Raw genomic sequence first — 5522 nt, 5'->3', positions numbered from 1 at the left:
ATTTCTTATATATATATATGGTATCAGATTGATGTAATTTCTGTGCACTGAGGACAAGCAAGTCCTAGGTTACAAACTGAACTCTCCAATGCAAGAACAAGATGCATTTCTTCCTTTAGGAGGGGCGATTGTCAGAAGAAAATTAAAAAGTTCCAGTTTTGTTTTTGCATGTGGGTGGGTATTCTGTAATAATTGTTTGTATACACTATATTTTTAATATGCTAGTTGTGATAATTTCATGCCAAGTAAAAATGTCCATAGTCATATTTTATGTTCCTAAAGTAACAGAATGACTTTTAAACTAGAAAAGACAAAAGAAATGCTAATGTAACATTTTTTCCCCCAATTTTTCTGAAAATTTCCGTTTCCCCCTGAAAAAAAAACGGGTTTTTTTCCGAGCTTCAAAATTTCCGGAAATTTTACATCTCTATTCAGAGGTGGTTTGCAGTTGCCTGCCTCTGCGTAGCCACCCTGGGCTTCCTGGGCGGTCTCCCATTCAAGCACTAAACCAAAGCCAACCCTGCTCAGCTTCTGAGATTCGACAAGATGAGGCTAGCCTGGGCTATTCAGGCAACAGACGTTCAGAGGCGGGTTGCCACTGCCAGCCTCTGCATTGTGACCCTGGACTGGGGTGTGTGTGTGTGTGTGTCTCCCATCCAGATATCAAACCACAGCTGACCCCGCTCAGCTTCCAAGATCTGACGAGACTGCTTGGGGCAAGGAAATGTAGCCCTAATGGCAGAGCTGCAACTCGGAGACTGCCCCTTATTTTTAACCACGTAACTGCAGTGAGAGATGCTGACTCCACAACCCCTCCCAAACAATGCCTTCCGGAGACCTGCTCATTTGCTGCAAGGCCACTTGCTTCCGGAGAAGATGGTGAATCATGGGATCCAGAAATCAAGCGGACTAGAACCATCGCAGCCATCTCTTCCCCTGCTACATAAAAGGTGCACCCTCTCGGTGATCACCTGACACTGTCCCTGAATGGCTTAAAGCCCCAAATCTCGTTCCCACGCCCTGCCCTTCTGGACACTAGCCAAAGCGAGAGAGAGATTAACAGCAGTGCAAATGTTGCATTTGGGTCCTGGCAACCCTTCTGTTTCCTTACCTAGTTTAGGCAGGTACACCTGACTCATCCCTGACATTTTTGTCGCCCGGCTGTTCCGCCACGCCCACTGACAAGGGCATCTTTTAGGCTCCCTGTTTATTCATGCCCTCTCCGGCGCTTTGGGGAAGAGGCAGAGCATAACCACATCATGTGGGGCCAGCCCCACTGTTAAAGCCTCCTTCCTGAAGGCACTTTCCCACAGTCCTTCTGGGTGGAAGGGCCTCATCTGTCAGAAATCGCTAACTTTTTGATTTCTCCCTGCGTCGCCGCCTTCAAAACATTTTGTTTGGCCTCCCCTACCCGATCCACCTGCAGATCACCCTACACAAAAACCAAGCTCAGGTTCTGGATTCGAGTCCACCAGCACCTTAAGAGACCAACAAGATCTTCAGGGTGGGAGCTTCCCAGAGTCAAAGCTCTCTCGGTCAGATACACGTTCTTGTGGCCCTTTCTTACACACCCAGGGACGTGCCGATTGGCACTTTGAGGTCAGGCAGCAATTTTCCTCCAGACCAGCTTGGCCAGGGACAATGCTGTAGAGTCTTGAGAGCAAAAATTCTACTTTGTTGAGCTAGGGGCATTAAAGTTGTGAGCATTAACTAGGGGCATTAAAGCTGTTAGCAAGCGATTTGGGTACTGCACAAATTAGTTTGCTCTGGAGCCCTCCTCCCTGAGCCAAGACAAAAATGTGTGAGCCGGAGGCTAAAAAACTGTGAGCTAGCTCACACTAACTCAACTTAGAGGGAACACTGGCCAGGGATCCTGGAGGGTTGGTTCCCCCCCCCATCTTCTGGGCATGGAGCAGGGGTCACTGGGGGTGTGCAGCGGGAGGTATTTGTGAATGTCCTGCATTGTGCAGGGGGTTGGACTAGATGACCCTGGAGGTCCCTGGAACGGAGACCCTCCTTGTATCTGATGAAGATATCTGATGGTATCTGAAGAAATGAGCAGCGACTCACGAAAGCTCCTCCCCCCTGCCACCGATTTTGTTAGTCTTGAAAGGTGCTACTGGCCTCTTACTCTTTCCTACTGTATCTGAGGAAGGCAGCTTTGGCTCTAGCCGCTACCCCAAAATTCCTGTTGGTCTGTAACCCGCTACCATAGTCGACTGTAGCCCTTCGACAACACCCCAACCCAGCTAACCCTCGGAAGACTCAGTTCTGCACTGTGTGATTCTATCCAGCCGCTTTTAACGATGTCAAAGGATGTTTGGGAAAAGCGCCTACTGAGGTCTGTTTCAACAGCTTGGGGAGGAGAGAGAGATCACGGTTAGTTGCCAAAAGAAGGCACGACTCTTTACAAAAAACAAAACAACCACATGCGCCTACAGAGCGCGGGCCCCTTTCCACGCCAGCCTCTCCCCACTTCCTTTGCAAAGCCGTGCAAAACTTTTAACCGAGCGGCGAGAGTCAGCGCCTTGTCTCCTGATCCCAGCCAACGCAGGGCGGAGGAGCCCGAGGAAGAAAGAGCCGCATCGCCCACCTACCTTCTCGCGACTTTTCTCGTTCCTCTCCCAGCCCCACCGGCTGGTCGCTTCGATCCGCGTCTTGGGGAAAGGGATCGCGGCCGTTTCTTCGAAACCCGCGCAGTTCTCACGATCGCTTTTTCTCCGGGGCTGGCAGGTCCGCTCGGAGAAGCCCTCGGCGGGCCAGCAGAGCCTCTCCCCTCCGCCCGGCTTGGGCACCCACCTGAGCCCCCCACCGCGACGCGAAGACTGGCGGGGAAGAAAACATCAGAAGTATCTTCGGAACGTTGCAACTCCCCGACGTTCCATTCGCTCCCCCCTTCCGGAGGGCGGGCAGCCAATCAGCGCGCCGCGGCCGCCAAAGCAGGACCGTCCGGTTCTGGAACGCTCAGACTCAGCATTCCAGGCTGGCCACGCCCCCGAGCAAAAAAGAAAAAAAAAAGAGTGAGAGAGACGACCAATCAAGAGGGCGCAATCAGAGCCTGGCGAGTGTCGATGGGCGGGTAGAAAAAGGACAGAACAAAAGTCAATAGGAGCCGGGCGGTCATGCGCTGTGGAAGTCATTGATGCAAAGCTAGATGTAGGCAACTTTGCTTAGGAGTAAGTCCTTCCAACTAAGGGAAGGGAAAGTTTCCTGTGGGGGGCTGTTAGGGGTGCTAGGTGGGGGATGGGAGAGTAGGGTTGCCAGACAGTCCCGGTTGGGAAACTCCTGGAGATTTGGGGATAGAGCATAGGGAGGAGAGAGACCTCAGAGGGTACAATGCCCCAGAGCCCCCCCTCCCAAGCCGCCGTTTTCTCCAGGGGGGATTGATCTCTGTAGCCTGCAGATGTGTTGCAATTCCGGGGGATCCCCAGGTCCCCCCTGGAGGCTGGCATCCCTGGGCTGTGGCTCAGTGTAGAGCATCTGCCTGGCATGTAGAAGATCCCAGGTTCAGTCCCCGGTATCTCCAATTAAAAGATCTGGCAGTAGGTGATGTGAAAGACTTCTGCCAGGGACCCCAGAATGCTGCTGCCAGTCTGAGTAGGCAATGCTGACAGTGATGGACCAAAAGGGTCAGATTCCGAATGAGGCAGCCTCTCTGCAAAATCATTCAGAGCGCAAAGGACGCCCAGGGAACTAACGGCGCCCCCAGTGGTCAACCGTGGAAGTGATACTTTAAAACTTTGTCAGAACGGTTATGATTGCCCCTAATTGCAGGATTTTAATGAGGCAGAAGCCCCCAAAGGAATGTTTTGTTTGGTTTTTTGGTTAAACCACACCAGTCGTATGATTGTCTGTAGTGTTGATAAATAAGCATGGGCACTTTAAAACATTTCTAGAAGAGTTATGGCTGCTCTAAACTACAGGGTTTTAATATGAATGTTTATTGTATGAATGGTGTTTTGGAACATTCCCCTAGAGAATGTTTATTGTATGAATGGTGTTTTGGAACATTCCCCTAGAGAATGTTTATTGTATGAATGGTGTTTTGGAACAAGGATGATAAAACAGGCACTTTAAGGAAGGAGAGAAGAGATTGGATTTATACCCCGCCCTTGACTACCCAAAGGGTGTCTCAGAGCATCTTACAAACTCCTTAACCTTCCCCTCCCCACAACAGACACCTGAGGTAGGTGGGGCTGAGAGAGCTCTTGACAGAAACTGCTCTTTTTCAAGAACAGCTCTGACAGAACGATGGCTTGCCCAAGGTCATCCAGCAGGTGCAAGTGGAGGAGTGGGGAATCAAACCCGGTTCTCCCAGATTAGAGTCCGTGCACTTAACCACTACACCAAACTGGAAAGGCGTTCTTGACACAGCTGCTCCTGGTTATGAGGCTTGGAATGAAAGAAATAGAGCAAAACCCCAAATTTGCGGCTACCTGATTGAATTTGAAAGATATGCTGTCTTAGATAGGTGATTATGTCTGCTGCAAGGGGTAAGTGGGCTCTTTTAACAATTTTAATAATTATAAATAAGGTGGAATGAAATTATATTGATGTATTAATATTTTTGTTTATTTCAGTTCTGATGGAAGCCTAGACAATGCTGCTATCTTAAGAGCTTTTGTGCTCACAAAGAAAAATCATTGCGCCATATGTCCTTTATATAAACATCACGGTCCTTGAAAAAGTGTTATTCGAAACGGGTCAATTACTAGAGTCCCGTGGGACTAGTGACGGTGTTACTGACAAGGCGCTCTCTGAATGCAAACCTGCACTCGATGTATCGTTTGGATGAAACATATTTTTCCTCTATGTATTGTTTGGGTGGAATATATTTTTGATAATATTTGATACCAATATTTAGACAACAGTATTGAAAAATATAAAAAGAAAAAGAATAAAGCATAAAATTGTTCTACCATAAACATATATGGATTGTTCACAGTGACATATATTTTTGTACGTCTTCCTAACTCTGTGACCCTCATTTTTTGTATTAACCTCCAGATGATGGCTGGAGATCTCCTGCTATTACAAGTGGTCTCTTGTTCACAGTGACATATATTTTTGTACGTCTTCCTAACTCTGTGACCCTCATTTTTTGTATTCACCTCCAGATGATGGCTGGAGATCTCCTGCTATTACAAGTGGTCTCTAGGCAACAGAGATCAGTCCACCTGGAGGAAATGGCTGTTTTGGAATTTATTTATGTATTTAATTGTATTTATACCCTGCCCTCCCCGCGAACGGGCTCTATGGCATTATGCCACACTGAAGTCCCTCCTCTCCCCAAACTCCACTTTCCACAGGCTCCACCCCCAAAATCTCCAGGTATTTCCCAACCTGGACCTGGCAGCCCTACCTCTGTTCCATTCTTACAACAACCCTGTAAGGTAGGTTAGGCTGAGAGTGTTTGACTGGCCCAAGGCCACCCAGCAAGCTATGGCGGAGCGGGGATTCAAACCTGGATCTCCCAGATCCTAGTCTGTCTCCATTGCACCATAGCTGGCTCTCTCCTCCTA

General features: G+C 48.7%; 1 protein-coding gene across 1 annotated transcript in view; it reads right to left on the bottom strand.

Annotated features, from left to right (window-relative positions):
- Window positions 1-2870, bottom strand: part of PLEKHF1 (pleckstrin homology and FYVE domain containing 1) — a 17024-nt gene extending 14154 nt beyond the window's left edge. The window contains exon 1 of the mRNA XM_015426020.1: window positions 2598-2870. The gene's annotated coding sequence lies outside the window, so the exon portion shown is untranslated. The remainder of the gene's footprint in view (window positions 1-2597) is intronic.
- Between the last annotated feature and the right edge of the window lie 2652 nt (window positions 2871-5522).

Source organism: Gekko japonicus, unplaced genomic scaffold (assembly GCF_001447785.1).
Source record: "Gekko japonicus isolate JY-2015 unplaced genomic scaffold, Gekko_japonicus_V1.1 scaffold5134, whole genome shotgun sequence".
NCBI lineage: Eukaryota > Metazoa > Chordata > Lepidosauria > Squamata > Gekkonidae > Gekko > Gekko japonicus.
Note: the sequence above shows the minus strand (reverse complement) of the source record. Positions and strands in the feature narration are given on the sequence as shown.